This window comes from Oncorhynchus clarkii, chromosome 23, assembly GCF_045791955.1.
Source record: "Oncorhynchus clarkii lewisi isolate Uvic-CL-2024 chromosome 23, UVic_Ocla_1.0, whole genome shotgun sequence".
In the NCBI taxonomy this organism is placed as follows: domain Eukaryota; kingdom Metazoa; phylum Chordata; class Actinopteri; order Salmoniformes; family Salmonidae; genus Oncorhynchus; species Oncorhynchus clarkii.
Window position 1 is genome coordinate 3,974,316 of NC_092169.1, and position 21,967 is coordinate 3,996,282.

At 41.7% G+C, this 21,967-nt stretch overlaps 1 protein-coding gene across 2 annotated transcripts in view; it reads left to right on the top strand.

Moving 5' to 3' along the window:
* LOC139381641 (heparan sulfate glucosamine 3-O-sulfotransferase 1-like) overlaps positions 1–21,967 on the top strand; it is a 68,694-nt gene that overhangs the window by 4,066 nt on the left and 42,661 nt on the right. The window contains exon 1 of one of the 2 annotated variants that reach the window (XM_071125318.1): positions 8,801–8,976. The exons of the other annotated variant lie outside the window; for it this stretch is intronic. The gene's annotated coding sequence lies outside the window, so the exon portion shown is untranslated. Of the gene's footprint in view, positions 1–8,800; positions 8,977–21,967 lie in introns of those variants that run through there. 2 annotated transcript variants of the gene reach the window in all.

Consider the following 21,967-nt stretch of genomic DNA (forward strand, 5'->3'; position numbering starts at 1 on the left):
CAACTTTTGATGTTCCTTGGTTGGGGTCTGAGCAGATCATTTGTTGCAATTGCAAACGTAATAAAATGGTGGTCCGATAGTCCAGGATTATGAGGAAAAACATTAAGACCGCAAGGCTCTATAGAGGGTAATGCTTACTACCCAGTAAATCACTGGGGCCAAGATTCCTGCTATCCAGGACCTCTCTACCAGGCGGTATCAGAGGAAGGCCCAAAAAGACTCCAGCCACCCTAGTCAGACTGTTCTCTCTGCATGCGGTACCGGAGTGCCAAGTCTAGGTCCAAAAGGCTTCTTAACAGCTTCTAGGCATAGGTCTCTTGAACAGCTAATCAAATGGTTACCCAGACTATTTGCATTGCCCCCCCCCCCCACCACCTCTTTTACACCTCTGCTACTGTTAATTATCTATGCATAGTCACTTTAATAACCTACATGTGTAAATTACCTTAACTAACCGGTTCCCCCGCACAGACTACAGTGGGGCAAAAAAGTATTTAGTCAGCCACCAATTGTACAAGATCTCCCACTTAAAAAGATGAGAGGCCTGTAATTTTCATCATAGGTACACTTCAACTATGACAGACAAAATGAGAAAAAAAATCCAGAAAATCACATTGTATGATTTTTTATGAATTTATTTGCAAATTATGGTGGAAAATACGTATTTGGTCAATAACAAAAGTTAATCTCAATACTTTGTTATATACCCTTTGTTGGCAATGACAGAGGTCAACCGTTTTCTGTAAGTCTTCACAAGGTTTTCACACACTGTTGCTGGTATTTTGGCCCATTCCTCCATGCAGATCTCCTCTAGAGCAGTGATGTTTTGGGGCTGTTGCTGGGCAACACGGACTTTCAACTCCCTCCAAAGATTTTCTATGGGGTTGAGATCTGGAGACTGGCTAGGCCACTCCAGGACCTTGAAATGCTTCTTACGAAGCCACTCCTTCGTTGCCCGGACGGTGTGTTTGGGATCATTGCCATGCTGAAAGACCCAGCCACGTTTCATCTTCAATGCCCTTGCTGATGTAAGGAGGTGTTAACTCAAAATCTCACAATACATGGCCCCATTCATTCTTTCCTTTACACGGATCAGTTGTCCTGGTCCCTTTGCAGAAAAACAGCCCCAAAGCATGATGTTTCCACCCCCATGCTTCACAGTAGGTATGGTGTTCTTTGGATGCAACTCAGCATTCTTTGTCCTCCAAACACGACGAGTTGAGTTTTTACCAAAATGTTATATTTTGTTTTCATCTGACCATATGACATTCTCCCAATCTTCTTCTGGATCATCCAAATGCTCTCTAGCAAACTTCAGACGGGCCTGGACATGTACTGGCTTAAGCAGGGGGACACGTCTGGCACTGCAGGATTTGAGTCCCTGGCGGCGTAGTGTGTTGCTGATGATAGGCTTTGTTACTTTGGTCCCAGCTCTCTGCAGGTCATTCACTAGGTCCCCCCGTGTGGTTCTGGGATTTTTGCTCACCGTTCTTGTGATCATTTTGACCCCACGGGGTGAGATCTTGCGTGGAGCCCCAGATCGAGGGAGATTATCAGTGGTCTTGTATGTCTTCCATTTCCTAGTAATTGCTCCCACAGTTGATTTCTTCAAACCAAGCTGCTTACCTATTGCAGTTTCAGTCTTCCCAGCCTGGTGCAGGTCTACAATTTTGTTTCTGGTGTCCTTTGACAGCTCTTTGGTCTCGGCCATAGTGGAGTTTGGAGTGTGACTGTTTGAGGTTGTGGACAGGTGTCTTTTATACTGATAACAAGTTCAAACAGGTGCCATTAATACAGGTAACGAGTGGAGGACAGAGGAGCCTCTTAAAAAGAAGTTACAGGTCTGTGAGAGCCAGAAATCTTGCTTGTCTGTAGGTGACCAAATACTTATTTTCCACCATAATTTTCAAATAAATTCATAAGAAATCCTACAATGTGATTTTCTGAAATGTTTTCCCTAATTTTGTCTGTCATAGTTGAAGTGTACCTATGATGAAAATTACATGCCTCTCTCATATTTTTAAGTAGGAGAACTTGCACAATTGGTGGCTGACTGTACCAGCTGTATATAGCCTCGCTATTGTTGTTTTATTTTTTATTTCTATTGTTATTTTACTTCTGCTCTGTAATTATAATTTAAAACTTTTTTTACTTAACCAACAATGCAGTTAAGAAAAAAGTTAAGTGCTTATAAGTAAGCACCTGTTGTATTTGGCGCATGTGACAAATAAAATTTGATTTGACTATAACTTGGACACACGTTGCCCCAAACTGTTAGGGCCTACATAAAGCTGTCCCAATAGCAGAGCTTTCCTTTCAGCACCATGGAGGGTTTCCTTACCAATGCTGACTTGTGGATTTGTTTACAGTAAGTCCATTAGAACCTCATTCTCTTGAAATAATAATGAATGCCAAAATATGAGAGAGAGTGACTCTGTTAGCCCACCATTTGAAGTATTTTATTAGGCCTATGTGGTCTAAAAAGGAAAATACAATCGTGAGGATCCACTTTTATATACACTACTGTTCAAAAGTTTGGGGTCACTTAAAAATGTCCTTGTTTTTGAAAGAAAAGCAAAAACATTTGTCCCTTTTAAAATAACATGAAATGTATCAGAAATACAGTGTAGACATTGACTGTTGTAGCTGGAAACGGCAGATTTATGGAATACCTACATAATCGTAGAGGCCCAATCTCAGCAACCATCACTTCTATGTTCCTATGGCACATTGTGCTAGCTAATCCAAGTTTATTATTTTAAAAGGCTAATTTATCATTAGAAAAACATTTTGCAATTATGTTAGCACAGCTGAAAACTGTTCTGATTAAAGAAGCAATAAAACTGGCCTTATTTAGACTTATTAATTATCTGGAGCATCAGCATTTGTGGATTTGATTACAGGTTAAAAAATGTCCAGAAACAAAACTGTCTTCTGAAACTCATCAGTCTATTCTTGTTCGGAGAAATGAAGACTATTCTATGCGAGAAATTGCCAAGAAACTGAAGATCTCGTACAACGCTGTGTTCAACTCCCTTCACAGCACAGGGCAAACTGGCTCTAAGCAGAATAGAAAGAGGAGTGGGAGGCCCCGGTGCACAACTGAGCAAGAGGACAAGTACATTAGATTGGCTATTTTGAGAAACAGACGCCTCACAAGTCCTCAACTGGCAGCTTCATTAAATAGTACTTGCAAAATACGAGTCTCAACGTCAACAGTGAAGCAGCGACTCCGGGATGCTGGCCTTCTAGGCCGAGTTCCTCTGTCCAGTGTCTGTGTTCTTTTGAACATCTCTATTTTCTTCTTATTGGCCAGTCTGATATATGGATTTTCTTTTCAACTCTGCCTAGAAGGTCAGCATCCCGGAGTCGCCTCTTCACTGTTGACGTTGAGACTAGTGTATTGCGGGTACTATTTAATGATGCTGCCAGACAGCGCATTGCACAAACAAAACAACCCTCGCTATATTAACCGGAATCACGTGGGTCTATTAATTGACTTTTTGTCGACAACAAATATTTGGGAAGAGACTTGTCTCTGGCAATCATGTTTACAAAACATTATATAGTATCTCCCCCTCTTAACAACAAAATCATTCCAAGATTGTGTCAGATGATGAATAAGATACTGAGATACCTACAGTAGTATATAAGCAATAGGCCTATAACAATTGATGTACAAACTATGGCATAAGGGAACGATTAGCGGATAAGAGGCAATCCGTAATTTCGATTAAGACATTAATGAGCGAGCTAAGATGGACTTAGTCAATATAACTATTAGTTCAGCACCTTTGAAATATACAGTGGCGGAATTCAGAACATGGGCCTTCTTACAGTATTATCCCTGTACACCAAGTCAGGACCATAGGATAAATAAAAGGAGTATAAGCAGACAAAGAGAGCTTTTACAATATTCAATGATGACATTTCTATAAAACAGGCTATAGGCTACATGTGCACCACCAAGTCAGAACAGTAGGCTAAGTTCTGAGGGAGAAAGGGACCAACTTTTTAGGGTGAGACACATTGGCTACTAACAGCTTACTACACAACATACACATAGTATTACTTTCTTAGCGACAGTATACATATCTCCCTGGTATATTACATAATTCATGCAGCAGCATACTAGACGTTTTTGGACTCACCTTGTTGTGCTGTGCTCAATTGAACAGGAATGTGGTGTGGCGGGGGGCCTCCCAAGTGGTGCAGTGGCCTAAGTCACTGTGCAACTAGAGATCCTGGTTTGAGTCTAGGCTCTGTCGCAGCCTGCCACGACTGTAAGACTCATGGGGCAGTGCACAATTGGCCCAGCGTCCTCAATGGTTAGGGGAGGGTTTGGCCAGCAGGCATGTTCTTGTCCCATCGCGCACTCTTGTGGATGGGCCTGGCGCAATGCACACTGACACGGTCGCCAGGTGTAGGGTGTTTCCTCCGACACAATGGTGCAGCTGGCTTCCGGGTTAAGCGGGCATTGTGGCTGGGTTGTGTTTCGGAGGACGGATGGCTCTCGACCTCCGCCTCTCCCGAGTCCGTACGGGGAGTTGCAGCGATGGGACAAGACTGCAACTACCAATTGGAAACCACAGAAATCGTTGAGAAAAAGTGGTACAAAAATACTATTTGGTTATCAGAATCTGGCATTCTCTGTATTTATGGTGCTTTCAAGACAACTGGGAACTTGGGAAAAACAAAGTCGAATCATGACGTCAGTGATCTTCAGGTCGGAGCTATAGAAAGAGGTCCGAGTTCCCAACTTGGAATTTCGAGTTGGATGACTGTTCAAAATGTATTTTCCAATTCTGAGCTCGTTCTCCCCCCCCCCCAAGAGTTCCCAGTTGTCTTGAACTCACTGAAGTCTGAGATTCCCCAGTTTCCAGTTGTATTGAACACGGCAGAAATCATGCTGGATTGACAGCATGGCCAGTATATTCAACCTTTTCTGGCCCAGGGTGACTGTGTGTGAGAGAGAATGTTTATCCTTTTAAGCTTGGAAAAAGAGACCTTTTCTGACCGATGTTTTAAATCCTTAAACCCAGACTTCACACCCTTTCCTCCGAATAGCAGGCAGGGGAAGCAAAATAGTGATTGCTTTGCAACGCTTGCAGTTCGCCACAGATTCCTTCCATACTACTCATTGTTGAATTTGCGATTTCCAACTTGCTGTGCAATGTTAATGTCCAATCGCCGATGAGCACCGATACTGTTTATCTATAATTTATCTTAATATGACAAGGATTGAAAAGGATTTGCCAGTAGATTGTCGACTTGATTCACAATGATGACTGCTTGTCGAGCTTGATGGCTAAGATTTAGAAAATGATGTTGACATGATCAGTCCAATCAAAGCTACAGTAGATATAATGTGATTTGACATCATTTATCTGTGGCCAATGACCTTGAACCTTCTTGGATGGGCACTTCTAATGTAAATCTATGACAGCACCCAAGGGAGCTTGAACTGCCTTGCTCTCCCTGTAGATTCTGTGGTGACGTAGTGTCCCCATGAGTGATGGAACCCTGTTTTTACATTGTTTGCAAACTGATATGTGACTGGAATTAATGCCAAAATAACATGCAAAACAGGCAACAACAAAATAATTACGCGTCGCCACCATTCGTAACAGATGTATCTTTACATTCATCAAATGGCAGGTGCACAGTGCATTGTTTGGATAATGGAATTATTTTTAGTTGACGAACGTGCAAAAGTAGCCTTTTGATTGGCCTTGTCTGAAATCTTTCTTGCCTACTACTTACTAAAACTGTGTACTAATCGTACTACACACTAAGTCGGAAGTTTACATACACTTAGGTTGGAGTCATTAAAACAATTTTTTTCAACCACTCCACAAAATTCTTGTTAACAAAATATAGTTTTGACAAGTCGGTTAGGACATCTACTTTGTGCATGACAAGTTATTTTTCCAGCAATTGTTTACAGACTATTTCACATATAATTCACTGTATCACAATTCCAGTGGATCAGAAGTTTACATACACTAACTTGACTGTGCCTTTAAACAGCTTGGAAAATTCCAGAACATGATGTCTTGTCTTTAGAAGCTTCTGATAGGCTAATTGACATCATTTGAGTCAATTGGAGGTGTACCTGTGGATGTATTTCAAGTCCTACCTTCAAACTCAGTGCCTCTTTGCTTGACATCATGGGAAAATAATAAATCAGCCAAGACCTCAGAAAAACAATTATAGACCTTCACAAGTCTGGTTCATCCTTGGGAGCAATTTCCAAATGCCTGAAGGTACCACGCATACTATTGTTTGTACAGATAAACAAGTATAAACTCCATGGGACGACTCAGCCGTCATACCGCTCAGGAAGGAGTCGCGTTCTGTCTGAAAAGTGCTAGTCAATCCCAGAACCACTGAAAAGCACCTTGTGAAGATGCTGGAGGAAACGGGTACAAAGTATCTATATCCACAGTAAAATGAGTCCTATATCGACACAACCTGAAAGGCCACCCAGAAAGGAAGAAGCCACTGCTCCAACACCGCCATAAAAAAATCCAGACTACAGTTTGCAGCTGCACATGGGGACACTTTTTGGAGAAATGTCCTCTGGTCTGATGACACTAAAATAGAACCGTTTGGCCATAGTGATCATCGTTATGTTTGGCTGTAAAAGGGGGATGCTTGCAAGCCGAGGAACACCATCCCAACTGTGAAGCACGGGGGTGGCAGCATCATCTTGTGGGGGTGCTTTGCTGCAGGAGGGATTGGTGCACTTCACAAAATAGATGGCATCATGAGGGAGAAAAATTGTAGATATATTGAAGCAACATCTCAAGACATCAGTCAGGATGTTAAAGCTTGGTCGCAAATGGGTTTTCCAAATGGACAATGACCCCAAGCATACTTCCAAAGTTGTGGCAAAATGGCTTAAGGACAACAAAGACAATGTATTGGAATGGCCATCACAAAGCCCTGACCTCAATCCTATAGAATAGTTGTGGGCAGAACTGAAAAAGTGTGTGGGAGCAAGGAGGGCTACAAACCTGACTCAGTTACACCAGCTCTGTCAGGAGGAATGGGCCAAAATTCATCCAACTTACTGTGGGAAGCTTGTGGAAGGCTACCTGAAACGTTTGACCCAAGTTAAACAATATAAAGGCAATGCTACCAAATACTAATTGAGTGTATGTACACTTCTGACCCACTGTGAATGTGATGAAAGAAATCTTTCTCTCTACTATTATCCTGACATTTCACATTCTTAAAATAAAGTGGTGATTCTAACTGACTGAGGGAATTGTTATTAGGATTAAATGTCAGGAATTTTGAAACTGAGTTTAAATGTATTTGGCTATGTAAACTTCTGACTTCAACTGTATGTAGAAACCTGCTTCTCCAAAAGGAATCGATGATCACGCTTGTAAGCGATGTCATGCGCAGAAATAAAACACATCAGTTCTAACCGTCGTCTTGTGCCGAACTGAGCATGTGTAGGCCATCAAATCAAAGACAGTCCTTCGATATGAAGTTGTTTTTGACAAAAATGACTTTGTCACAAGGTTGGATTAAGTAACATGTTCAGCTACTTTTAACATTGGCTCGAATCTAGGTTGTACCTTTAGACTTAGGGAAAATTTAACAACTAATTTGTTTACTTCTCTCATTTACTTTTCATACCCCTCTCCCTGGTCTGGTATGCGGAGTCTGATTCATAGGCATTCCCAGAAGTCTCGTAATGTTGGGTCTCTGGGTTTAGAAACTCTCTCTGATGATTCTCTTCCTCAATAATGTGCAGCGAATTCTACTAAATTAAAAGTCGAAATGAGTATGACATCCTGGAATTTAAAGCCCACATGCAGTGTTTTCAATTGTAATTTTAAATCATCACTCAACACTTTATTTTTTATTTTTATGAAAAATAATTTATTTCCCTGAGCCTGCTTTTGTCATTGAAATGCTCAGTCTCATCGTGTGGGCATGTTGATGCAAATGTTGGTATTTGCATACACAGCCCTGATTGCTGGATAGGATTGTCTAGACTCTAGAGCCTCTTCCATTTTTACTGGATCATGTACTGGTGGAGGAGAGGCAGGTTTGCTGAAAGACAACCTATTTTTCTGGAATTTAACATTTTATTCATTCGTATCCTATAGCTTGTTGTTGACTGTGTTCATGCAGCACAAGTCAGATTCAAAGGTAATATATTTAAACTTAAATGACAAATCTTTACTACTACACCTCTAGAGATGTAAATTAATAGGAATTCTATATGTAATTCTATATGTAATTCTATGATTAGGCCCATAAAATGTTTTCATGCAAGTATGTGCACACATAAGGTCCCATACCCAGAAGAAATCTACTTTCACCCCTGGTTAGAGGTTAAAGTTAGGTTTCGGGAAACAGGTTAGGTTTAGGGTCAAGGCCGATTTATACCCTACGGAAGGGGACCCTACAGAGCATAGTGCGTGATGTAATATAGTTTTTAGTCACAAGTGGCGTGCGTCTCCCTGTAATACGTTCCAACATTTGAATTAGATTTTCTTTTTCTACCTGGAAAGTGAGTTTTGCAACAGAAGCCCCACATCTATGTTTACATCACATTTTCCAATATCTCTTCTGGTATAAACACGCAGACAATGTGGGACATGCTACTACTTGCAATATTTATTTCAAGATTTGCTATGAGCGCAATTGTCGATGTCCAGTTTTGATCAGTGCCTGCGCGAGCTAGTAGGATTAAGCAATACCTTAGATGTGGTTGTATTCGGCCAAGCACGCAAAAGACAACAGCTGGAGAGGATATGAAATATGAACACCCGTAGTGAGTTCGAGGAAGTATGGAGAAAGATTCGGGACTGATATGTTCGCATTCTGAAAAGGGTGAAGGAGATGATGGGGAATGCCTCTGGTGTTTGAGTCCCACAGATTTATTTTTCGACAACTTGATTGGCTTCGTGTTTACCTGAAACATCGTCAGACACCAATATGCCAGATACGGTATGTACTCTTGTCATGCAGCCAAGTTCTTTTGTTGTGTGTGTGATAAGTAGACCTAGTTAGAACATGTGAAATCAGTTGTTTTCTGGATGGAAGAAATTGTGAGTGGGAAATATTCAGTGCCTATATTAACATAATGATTAGCAGGGCTAGTTCAAACATTTGAAAACTGTGTGTGCAAGTGGAGGCTGCTGAGGGGAGGGCGGCTCATAATAATAGCTGGAACGGAGCAAATGGAATGGCATTAAACCATGTGTTTGCTGTATTTGATACTATTCCGCTCCAGCCATTAACACAAGCCCCAATTAAGGTGACACCTGTGGTGTGTGCTAATTAGATTGCGATGTTTACGAAATCAGTTCTTTTGAGTAAGCATTTTAACTTAAAGGAGCCCATGCATATGGTGTAAGATTGCTCGCAATGTATTCGCCATCTACAGGTGGGGGTGGGGGGGGGGGGGGGTTGTGTTTTTGGACAGCCCAGAGACAGAGCTGAGCGGTGAGTGCCTGTCTACTGGTGGTTCATTATTTTCCCCGGCCTGGTTCATCACCTCCCCGGCCCCTCTCCCCAATGCCCAAGCCCTTCTCACCAACGCACCGTCCAGGCTTGCTCTCTGCCCTGCAACTTCATCAACCTCCGCCCCATCTCCCAGACCCAGCTCCAGTGGCTGAAAGAGGAAGACGGTTGAGAATCCTTTGGTGTGACTGTAATTATGGTAGTCTTGTGATTTTGTAAAGTGTGAATAAGAAAAACGGCAAAAGCAAGTGTGTAGCTCACATGACATATAAACAGTCATCAACCAGAGGAAGAGAACATATGTGCGCACATGCTTTACCAACCACACTCCAACATTTAAACATGTAGTGTGCCACACGTTATAGCAGCATCCTGAAAAGACACTCGACCAGCTGGTGTGAGGAAGTAGACCTTGAGGTTGTTGCATATGTCTAGGGCAACCAGAGTTGCCGACATGTTTCTTGGGTCCAGGAAGCTGGTGTCCCCTTGTACCACCTGTCTCCACTGTCCTGGACGCAGGTCGCATAATTGAGATGGTTTGGGATGAGTCGGACCAAAGAGTGAAAGAAAAGCAGCCAATAAGTGCTCTGCTTATTTGAGAACTCCTTTTAAGACTGATGGAAAAGCATTCCAGGTGAAGCTGGTTGAGAGAATGCCAAGAGTGTGCAAAGCTGTCATCAAGGCAAAAGGTGGCTATTTGAAATAGATATTATTTATATAACTTTTTTGGTTACTACATGATTCCCATATGTGTTATTTCATAGTTTTGATGTCTTCACTATTATTCTACGATGTAGAAAATAGTAAAAATAAAGAAACCCTTGATTGAGAAGGTGTTCTAAATCTTTTGACTGGTAATGTATATAAAAAATATTGATCCACGGGCATACAAAAGGGAGCTTATCAGTTGCTCATCCCTGGTGTAGACTTATTTTAATGCAGCTTTATTTTGGAAAGGTAAAATACACACTTCTGTTTTGATAAAAGCAAGTCTTCATTAAGATCCAACGCTTCAGCCAGATGATATAAAACTACAATCCAGTCCTGTATGACTTAAAAAGACAGTGTCCATTTCCATTGACAGTTTATTACACACAAGGTATTGTAATATAACTACTATGAGAGGATTGTTAGTAGCTCAATGAAACTCTAGCAGGTCAGAGAAGATGAGGCATTGCCACATGGACAATCACTCAGGATGGAGGGTCGACGGGGCCGTAGGGGGAGGGCTCAGATCATTATCTTCATACTTCACTGATTTACCACGAATGGTTCATTGTTGAATCATTGTTGTCACGTTTATTTGTTTGCTTTCTTTTTTCTATAGTAGCCAAGGACAGGGTAGGCAGAGGGAATGGTAAGTGGGGTGAATAGCTGGAGGGTGACTGATTCAGATGCTGAATTCCAAATCGGATGGGCTAGGGTCTATTTGGAATTCAGTTATTACCAACAGTATGTTACTGTGATCTGGCCTACAACACACAAGGGACAGCCTAAAGCCCACTGTGTCAGGATGTCACATTAACACATGGTTGGCCAAATGCAGTCTACAGAGACTTGGCTAATGCACAAGCAAGCAATGCCAAAATAGGTCATTGGAGAAAATACTCCTACCAAATAACCAGCAATGCAGAGAGGGGGATATTGAGAGTGAAGGCATCTCTGGTGTACTAAAAGTAATCTCAAGGTTTGAGTGTTTTCCATGTTACTGTATTCCGTTTCACTAGATCTAAAGTATGGTAATTTCCATGTAAAAGGACACATGATCAACAAATTGTAAAGTTAATAGGAGCATGTCAAATTGGGTATCAAATGAAATCTGAGTCCATATTTTTCAGAAATTAAGGCATATATATATTTCTTTTTTCAACCATTTTCCATCCAAAAAATTAGGAATAAGCAAATGCTTAGATTTCTTGTCAAACAGATGGAAAAAGGGTCTTAGAAAATATCTGTATTTTTAAATGTGTTAAAAATACATAAACACAATAATGTTAAAAATCCCTGCCAACTGATCAACACTTAAATGTAGTTAGATACTTTTCTGCCTTCTAAGATTTTAATCAACCTTGCCTTGTGCCTTGCCTTGTGCCTTCAAATTATAAAAAAAACATGTACATTATATATACAAAAGTTTGTGGACACCGCTTCAAATTAATGGATTTGGCTATTTCAGCCTCACCTGTTCCTGAAAGGTGTCATGCAATCTCAATAGACAAACTTTGGCAGTAGAATGGCTTTACCGAAGGGCTCTGTGACTTTCCACAAACAATAGCATGGTATTATTTCACTGTAATAGCTAATGTAAATTGGACAGTGCAGTTAGATTTAACAAGAATTTAAGCTTTCTACCCATATCAGATGTGTCTGTCCTGTGATTTTTTTTTTTTTTTGTACTTACAACCTCATGCTAATCACATTAGCATGTTAGCTCAAACGTCCCGTGGGGGGGACACAGATCCTGTAGAGGTTTTAAATGGGTTTCCGTGGCCATGCAGCTGCACACAAGCCTAAGAATGCCATGTGCAATGCCAAGTGTCGGCTGGAGTGGTGTAAAGCTCGCCGCCATTGGACTCTGGAGCAGTGGAAATGCAATCCGACAGACACAACTGGGTTCGGTGGATGCCAGCAGAACGCTACCTGCCCAAATGCATAGTCCCACCTGTAAAGTTCGGTGGAAGAGGAATAATGGCCAAGGGCTGTTTTTCATGGTTCGGTCTATGTCCCTTTTAATATTTCCCATCACTGGAACTAACGATACAGCATACAATGACATTCTGTGCTTCCAACTTTGTGGCAACTGTTTTGGGAAGGCCCTTTCCTGTTTTCAACACGACAATGCCCCTGTGCACAAAGTGAGGTTCATACAGAAATGGTTTGTGGAGATCGGTGTGGAAGAACTTGACTGAAACTAGAGTTTTATACATGGGACGGCCAGGGGGTGGTCAAGACTGCTTCAGGGGGTCCATAGCCCATGACAGAAAATTAGTGTAACCTTAACCTGGCATCTAAGGAGCATGAATGAATCCTATGATTGCTGATTAGAGGTAGAAGTGATAATTCACTTAACCCAGAGTTCTTCAATGTGGCAGATGGTGTGGTCCAAAAGGGTTACTTCACTAGAATTCTTTACCGTACTAGTTATAGTCAGTGTCTCTTCCTCGGAACTGCAGCTCAATTTCTCTCACTCTCACATACTGGAGAGACTTGGGTCACTCTGTTTTCATGAATATATAATCTGGGTGTTTTAGTGTTGAACATCCAAAACATTTTCAGAAAATAAAGCTCATGCACCAAGGAGATAAATTGCATAGTTTATTTACAAAAAAGTAAATTGACAATTTGACATGCCAGGTATCAAGCAAAAATCTACTTTTAAAAATAGTTTTGGTGTCAATCAATATTACAAACTTTTGTGTGTGTGTTAGCTAATAGCAAAGAAAAGATTTAGAATTGACCTAATCAAGACCAAATTAAAACTGTGTGACATGTTACCCTTTGGATTTATCATTTTAGAATGTCAGTGTACTAGCTAGTACACAGTGCAGGTTTTTGGCAGGCCCTCTGGTCATGATTAGGTGCCAAATTATCCTAGGTAGATTTAAAACAGCATAATTCTGCGGTTCTGGTGACAACTGGCAAAATGTTTCACAACCTCATCCATGTTGAGAGAGCGTTCCCTCCTCGACTCAACACTGAGAATTCCTAGGTGACCTAACCTAACCTCAGTTTTAAAGCTGAGAAGTGTCTCTCGCAAGAAGCACTGCTGACTGGTGTAACAACAAATCTTACAAAGTCGAAATAGCTCATGGAAGACCTCCTTTTATAAGGTTCTAGAAACACAACGGAGTCCAGGAAAGTAGACTGTCCCTTTCCACTTTTCTTTCTCCAATCAAGAAGCCGCTTGGTTTGATGAACCTCATGTTTGAGGTCCTCAATCTTACTCAAAGGTCTGAGTAAAGGCAAACGGAGGATTCTCATTCAAGAATGTTGTACGCCTTGGGTTGAGAGACTGGACCCCTTGCGTTCTCGCAGTTCTTCTTTGAAAAATGCCTCTGCAGCTCAGCTGAGACTGTCAAGCCCCTGATGTTCACCATTTCTGTCCTACAGTGCTTATCAATGAGTCGTGAAATCTTGCGCTTTTTTTAGGTTATCTTTTACACACTGTTTGCAGAGCACTACAAAGTGTACAATCTCTTCAACTTCTTTCCATAGTTATCCAAAATAACCCTCACTTCTGTAGTCCTGTAACGTCTGTAAGGGCACCTACTAGATCCACAACCCTTGCTAGGTCAAGAGAGCTTGATTGGAGCATATCAGAAAGACATTTGCCATCACTAAGCACTTTACAAAAGGTAACCAAAAGCCCTAAGATTTACATTTCGATCTGAGAACATACACAAAGTTGTTTAAATAAAAAGTGGTGGGTGCATATGTATTCACTATCTTTGCTATGAAGCTCCTAAATTAAGATCTGGTGCAACCAATTGCCTTCAGAAGTCACATAATTAGTTAGATTGCACACAGGTGGACTTTATTTAAGTGTGTGTGTGTGTGTGTGTGTGTGTGTGTTCTGAAAGGCCCCAGTGTCTGCAACACCACTAAGAAAGGGGTACCACCAAGCAAACGACACCATGAAGACCAAGGAGCTCTCAAACAGGCCAGGGAAAAAGTTGTGGAGAAGCACAGATCAGGGTTGGGTTATAAAAAAATATCTGAAACTTTGAACATCCCACGGAGCACCATTTTTAAATCCATTATTAAAAAATGGAACGAATATGGCACCACAACAAACCTGCCAAGATAGGGCTGCCCACCAAAACACACAGACCAGGCAAGGAGGGCATTAATCAGAGGCAACAAAGAGACCAAAGATAACCCTGAAGGAGATGGACTGGGAAACTGGTCAGAATTGAAGGAATGATTGATGGCGCTATATACAGGGAAATTATTGAAGGAAACCTGTTTCAGTCTTCCAGAGATTTGAGACTGGGATGGAGGTTCACCTTCCAGCAGGACAATAATCCTGAGCATTGTGGTGGCATATTTCTGTTTCTCCAAATGAGGAGAGTTACAAACTACACACCAGTCAGAGTTATACTTAAACTACATATTTTTAATAATAATAAGCTTTAGCATTTGACTTTCAACAATTCACTATTTCTAATGAACCGTTGAGAAGTACCAACAGGAAAGTACAAAGATATTTTATATTCAAGATAGATCTTAGGAACTGTTTACAAATAAATACTTTTTCTTGAGAAAGGAGTATCACTTAGCCAGATAATTTATATAGTGAATGTTATCGTTCCGTTTGGTCCCTCAGACGAGGTTCTAATCTTGTTCCTGGTACTTCATAGTACAAAAACAACAACTCATCCAATGGCATATATCAATTATCAACTCTAGATGCTCCCATCTCAAGTAAACCCCATCTTGACCCCACTCCTGGACAAGCTCACTGAGGGTAGTGAGCCTCTAGGTCATACACTGTCCCAGGATAAGTGTAAGATCAAAGAGGACATACAATGTTTCCAGACACTGCCATACACCTCCCCCCAATGGGAAAGGAGGGAGTGACTGGTGCACAGACATTGTGGAGACAAGTAATTGGTTCCCCAATAATCACGCCATCCCTTCACATGGTTTAAGAATAGGTAAAGACACATTCACATATGAACCAATGTTTAATTCTGTTCTCTTTCCTTTCTGATATTCTGCATAGCACCAGGGACATGTGAAAGACGAGCCTGACCTCTCCCCTCTCTGGGCCCCAAGTGACTGAGCCCCAGCTGAGGGAAAAGTGCAACTGCCAACACACTATTCCAAAAGGATACATTCTTATGACAAGTATCTCACATAAGCATATTATGCAAATAAAACATCTTAATTATCTGTTACCCAACTAATTCTGATTCATCCGCCACAGCATACTGCTAAAGCAACACTCAAGTGGTTTAAGGGGAAACATTTAAATGTCTTGGAATGGCCTAGTCAAAGCCCAGACCTCAATCCAATTTAGAATCTGTGGTATGACTTAAATATTGCTGTCCAATGGAATGGAACTCATCCAACTTGAAGGAGCTGGAGCAGTTATGCCATGAAGAATGGGCAAAAATCCCAGTGACTAGATGTGCCACACCAAGAGACTTGCAGCTGTAATTTCTGCAATATGTGGCTCTACAAACTATTGACTTTGTGGGGATGAATAGTAATGCATGCTCAAGTTTATTGTTCTATCTTATTTCTTGTTTCACAATAAAAAATATTTTGCATCTTCAAAGTGCTAGGCATGTTGTGTAAATCAAATGATTCAAGCCCCCCCCCCCCCCCCCCCAAAAAAAAATATATATTTTAATCCCAGGTTGTAAGGCAACAAAATAGAAAAAAGCCAAGGGGGGTGAATACTTTTGCAAGCCACTGTAACATTGCCACATGCATTCATCCTTTTCTCTATAAGAGGGTCATGCTTTGCTATTTCTTCTAATATTGTCAAAAGATGACCCTCATGAGAGTCCTCAGACCCTCGATGACATCCTCTGCGCCAAATGTTGAGTGACTGTTAATAGGAGCACATCTGCAATTGTTTTAATGTAAGTACAGTTTTCCTCCTTTTTCCGGTCCTCATTTATGACATCTAACATTGAGTTGCTGTCAATAGCCCTTTTATGGTGATTCCAAGCATATCTAGCATTGATGTGATGCTCTGCCTTCAAATGGAACTAAAACCCAGAATCTTTAAACGGCACCTTTTTCCAGTTACAAAAACCTGACTGTGATGTGAAGGCAGATTCAGCTGTATTGGGCAGAGAAAAATGCCTACAGGCGAAACAATACGTTGAATCTTGACTTACAGAATATTCAAGCCTTGAATTGTCATCATACCAGGAGCTGTTGAAAGCCCATTTAAAAAATAAATAATTATTTCTCCTTTATTTAACCAGTTAGGCCAGTTGAGAACAAGTTCTCATTTTACAACTGCGACCTGGCCAAGGTAAAGCAAAGCAGTGCGACAAAAACAACAGTTACACATGGGATAATCAAACGTACAGTCAATAACACAATAGAAAAATCTATGTACAGTGTGTGCAAATGTAGAAGAGTATGGAGGTAATAAATAGGCCATAGAGGCAAAATAATTACAATTTAGCATTTGATACTGGAGTGATAGATGATGTGCAAGTAGAGATACTGGGCTGCAAAAGAGAGAGGATAAATAACAATATGGGAATGAGGTAGCTGTGTGTGCTATTTCCAGATTGGCTGTGTACAGGTACAGTGATCGGTAAGCTGCTCTGACAGCTCATGTGTAAAGTTCGATAAGCCGATAAGAATGAGGTGATTGACAGAGTCGAAAGCCTTGGCCAGGTCGATGAAGGCTGCACAGTACTGTCTTTTATCGATGGTGGCTATGATATCGTTTAGGACCTGGGCGTGGCTGAGGTGCACCCATGACCAGCTCGGAAACCAGATTGTTTATGTGAAGAAGGTGCAGTGGGATTCGAAATGGTCGGAGATCTGTTTGTTAACTTGGCTTTTGAAGATTTTAGAAAGGCAGGATGGATATAGGTCTATTACAGTTTGGGTCTAGAGTGTCTCCCCTTTTGAAGCTGGGGATGACCGTGGCAGCTTTCCAATCTTTTGGGATCTCAGACAATACGAAAGAGGTTGAATAGGCTAGTAATAGTGATTGCAAAAAGTTTGGCGCATAATTTTAGAAAGAAAGGATGCAGATTGTCTAGCCCAGCTGATTTGTAGGGATCCAGATCTTGCAGCTCTTTCAGAATATCAGCTGTCTGTTTTTTTTAAATTTTCTGTCTGGGGCATAGGCAAGTTGCTGCAGGGGGTGCTGAGCTGTTGGCCGGGTGGGGTAGGGGTAGCCAGGTGAAAAGCATGGCCTGCCGTAGAAAAATGCCTATTGAAATGATCGATTATCGTGGATTTTTGTCTCTGGGCTGTCCAACCCCCTCCACCAAAACTTTTTGGAATTAGTGATACAGGAATCCATTTCTGTTTAAAAAAGCTAGCCCTAGGAAAGCTAACTGACTGAGTATATTGGTTCCTGACTTCCTTGAAAAGTTGCATATCGCGGTGGCTATTCGATGCTAATGCAGAATGCCACAGGATGTTTTTGTGCTGGTCAAGGGCAGTCAAGTCTGGAGTGAACCAAGGGCCAATCTGTTCTTAGTTCTACATTTTAAAAAAAAAATTAAGCATGCTTATTTAAGATTGCAAGGAAAGCACTTTTAAAGAGCAAGCAAGCATCCTTTACTGACAGGATGCAGTCAATATCCTTCCAGGATACCCGGGCCAGGTCGATTTAGAAAGGCCTGCTCACTGAAGTGTTTTAGGGAGCTTTTGACAGTAATGAGGGGTGGTTGTTTGACCGCGGACCCATCACGCATGCAGGCAATGAGGCGGTGATAGCTTAGATCAAGGGTTGTAGACAGCAGAGGTGTATGTTGAGGGCAAGTTGATCAGGATGATATCTAAGAGGGTGCCCATGGTTACAGATTTAGGGTTGTACCTGGTTAGTTCCTTTTTAATATTTTTTGTGCGATTGCCTGCTTCTAGCTTAGATTGTAGGACAGCCGGGGTGTTAAGCATATCCCAGTTTTGGTCCCCTAACAGAATGAACTCTGAAGATAGATGGGGGGCAAACAATTCACATACAGTGGGGGCTGAAGGGGGTCTATAACAAGTGGCAACGGTGAGAGACTTGTTTCTGTAAAGGTGGATTTTTAATAGTAGAAGCTTGAATTGTTTGGGCACAGACCTGGATAGCCTGCAGAGTTCTGTCATACTATTTCTGCAGTAGATTGCAACTCTGCCCCCTTTGGCAGTTCTATCTTGTCAGAAGAAGATACCATGAAAAAATCCAGAAATTTGGTGGCCTTCCTAAGCCATGATTCAGACATGGCTAGGACATCAGGGTTGGCGGAATGTGCTAAAGCAGTGAATACAACTTAGGGAGGAGCCTTCTAATGTTAACATCCATGAAACCAAGGCTTTTGCGGTTACAGAAGTCAACAAATTAGAGTGCCTGGGTAATGGGAGCGGTGCTGGTGGCTGCAGGGCCTGGGTTAAACTCTACAGAGTAGGATAAGGGTACGGCTAAAGGCTATAAGAACTGGTGGTCTAGTGCGTTCGGAACAAAGAGTAAAAGGAGCAGATTTCTGGGCGCAGAAGAATAGATTCAAGGCATAATATACAGACAAGGGCAGAGTAGGATGTGAGTACATTGGAGGTAAACCTAGGCATTGAGTGACGATGAGAGGTTTTTGTCTCTAGGGGCACCAGTTAAGCCAGATGAGGTCACCGCATGTGTAGGGGGTGGAACAAAAGGGCTATCTAAGGCATATTGGGCAGGGCTAGGGGCTCTACAGTGAAATAAGACAATCACTAACCAAAACGGCAATAGACAAGGCATATTGACATTAGGGAGAGGCATGTGTAGCCGAGTGATCATAGGGTCCAACGAGTAGCACTAGATGAGTCAGGGAGCCAATTCCGTATTCGCTGCTATGCTAGGCGAGCTGGAGACACGGCGATTCAGACAGCTAGAGGGCTGGGGCTAGCAGATGGGCATCTGGCGACGTCGCATCGGTAGAGCCTGTTGAAACCACCTCGGACGGTTATGTCGGCAGACCAGTCGTGATGGATTGACGGGGCTCCATGTCAGCAGTAAAGGGTCCAGGCCAATTGGAAAAATAGGTATTGTAGCCCAAGAATTGGATGGTGGACCTCTTTGGCTAGCTGGGAGATGGGCCTAGCTCCAGGCTAACTGGTGCTTGCTTCGGGACCGAGACGTTAGCCAGGAGTACGCACTCGGATAGCAGCTAGCTAGCTGCAATGATCCGATGTAAAGGTTCAGAGTTTGCGGTAGGAATACGGAGATGTGGTAGAGAAAAAGCAGTCCGACATGTTCTGGGTTGATGTCTCGCTTTGCAGACTGGCAGGAATTGACCGGGTTGAGGTTGGCTGATGTCAGCGTTAACGGTGAGGACTGCTAGCAGTGACTAACTGACTAGTAACTAGTTAGCTGGCTAGCTCCTGATGGGGGTTCTGGTTCTAAAGTAAAAAAATGGCAGATCTGTACCACATTGGGTAAGGCGGGTTGCAGAAGAGTGTATTCCGTCCATAGATGGAAAGTGAGATTAAAATATTAACGGAGAAAATGATATATACACAGGATGGGACAAGACAAAGAGAACACACGTCCGACAGCTACGCCATCTTGGATCTGACTTTTCCTAGTACCATGCTGAGTTTTGGGAAATGTTTTCACACGGCTGTACAGGACCCTCTTCTCTGTATCTTGATATGTCTGAAATACACGTTAAATAATGTGTCATATCTCTATGGAAATATATCATTAAGGGATCCAGAAGATTAGATACTAACAGCTGCTAACTAAAATGTGTAGTTTAAAGTATAGGCCTGGCATTCCATTGGGTCCTTTTAGAACAGAAGTCTATCTCTCCCTTTTCATGTTTAAACTGTCTTATTTTTGCATTTAAGCATCCAATTACCCACATTTTAGTCTAATCTCAATCTTAATTACAAATGCCCAATATTTATGTCCAACGTTTCGACAGACAAGCTGTCTACATCAGGCTCTCCTTTATTTTAGTGTATTCTACTCTGCTAGCCAGCACCTCGCCTACATAGCATTTCTTTCGACACAAGTCATTTTTCCAACAATTGTTTTACGGACAGATAATTTAACTTAATTATTTAATATAATAACAATTCCAGTGGGTCAGAAGTTTACATACACTAAATTGACTGTGCTTTTGAAACAGCTTGGGAAAATCCAGAAAAACTCATGGCTTTAGAAGCTTCTGATAGGCGAATTGACATCATTTGAGTCAATTGGAGGTGCACCTGTGGATGTATATCAAGGCCTACCTTCAAACTCAGTGCCTCTTTGCTTGACATCATGGGAAAATCTAAAGAAATCAGCCAAGACTTCAGAAACATACATTATAGACCTCCATAAGTCTGATTCATCCTTGGGAGCAATTTTCAAATGCCTGAAAGTACCACGTCCATCTGTACAAACAATACTACGCAAGTATAAACACCACAGGACCACATAGCTGTCACACCACTCAGGAAGGAGACGCGTTCTGTCTCCTAGAGATTAACGTACTTTGGTGCGAAAAGTGCAAATCAATCCCAGAACAACAGCAAAGGACTTTGTGAAGGTGCTGAAGGAAACGGGTTCAAAAGTATCTATATCCACAGTAAAACAAGTCCTATAAAGGCATATCCTGAAAGGCCACTCATCAAGGAAGAAGCCACTGCTCCAAAACCGCCATTAAAAAAGCCAGACTACGGTTTGCAACTGCACATGGGGACGAAGATCGTACTTTTTGGAGAAATGTCCTCTCGTCTAATGAAACTAAAATAGACGGTTCGGCCATAATGACCATCGTTGTGTTTGGCTGAAAAAGGGGGAGGCTTGCAAGCCGAGGAACACTATCCCAACTGTGACGCACAGGGGTGGCAGCATCATGTTGTGGGGGTGCTTTGCTGCTGGAGGGACTGGTGCACTTCACAAAATAGATGGCATCATGAGGGAGAAAAATTGTGGATATGTTGAAGCAACATCTCAAGACATCAGTCAGAAAGTTAAAGCTTGGTCACATATGGGTCTTCCAAATGGACAATGACCCCAAGCATACTTCCAAAGTTGTGGCAAAATGGCTTAAGGACAACAAAGTCAAGGTATTGGAGTGGCCATCACAAAGCCCTGACATCAACCCTATAGAAAATGTGTGGGCAGAACTGAAAAAGCGTGTGCGAGCAAGAAGGCCTACCAACCTGACTCATTTACACCAGCTCTGTCAGGAGGAATGGGCCAAAATTCACCCAACATATTATGGGAAGCTTGTGAAAGGCTACCCAAAATGTGTGACCCAAGTTAAACAATTTTAAATGCAATGCTACCAAATACTAATTGTGTGTATGTAAACTTCTGACCCACTGGGAATGTGATAAAATAACTCACTTGTCTAATAAATGAAATCTGAAATAAGTCATTCTTTCTACTATAATTTCTACTATAATTCTGACATTTCACATTCTTAAAATAAAGTGGTGATCCTAACTGACCTAAAACTGAATTTCTAGTAGTATTAAAATGTCAGGAATTGTGAGAAACTGATTTTAAATGTATTTGGCTAAGGTGTATGTAAACTTCTGACTTCAACTGTACCTGAATGTGTTCAATATAAACCTTTGGAGTAATGATTACACCCTAGACCAGCTAGATGCAGGCAAGAGTGTGTCACCTTTTTATTAAGCACATTTTTCTCACCTATGTGAGCACATTTTTCTCTCACCTCTCTCACCTAATTCATTTGCTAGGTTGTAGCGACCTCATGAAGGGTATAGGGAAAATGTATGTAATAGCCTAAACTTCTCGATGTTACATTGGGCTGGGTGAATGGAATATGAATGACGGTCA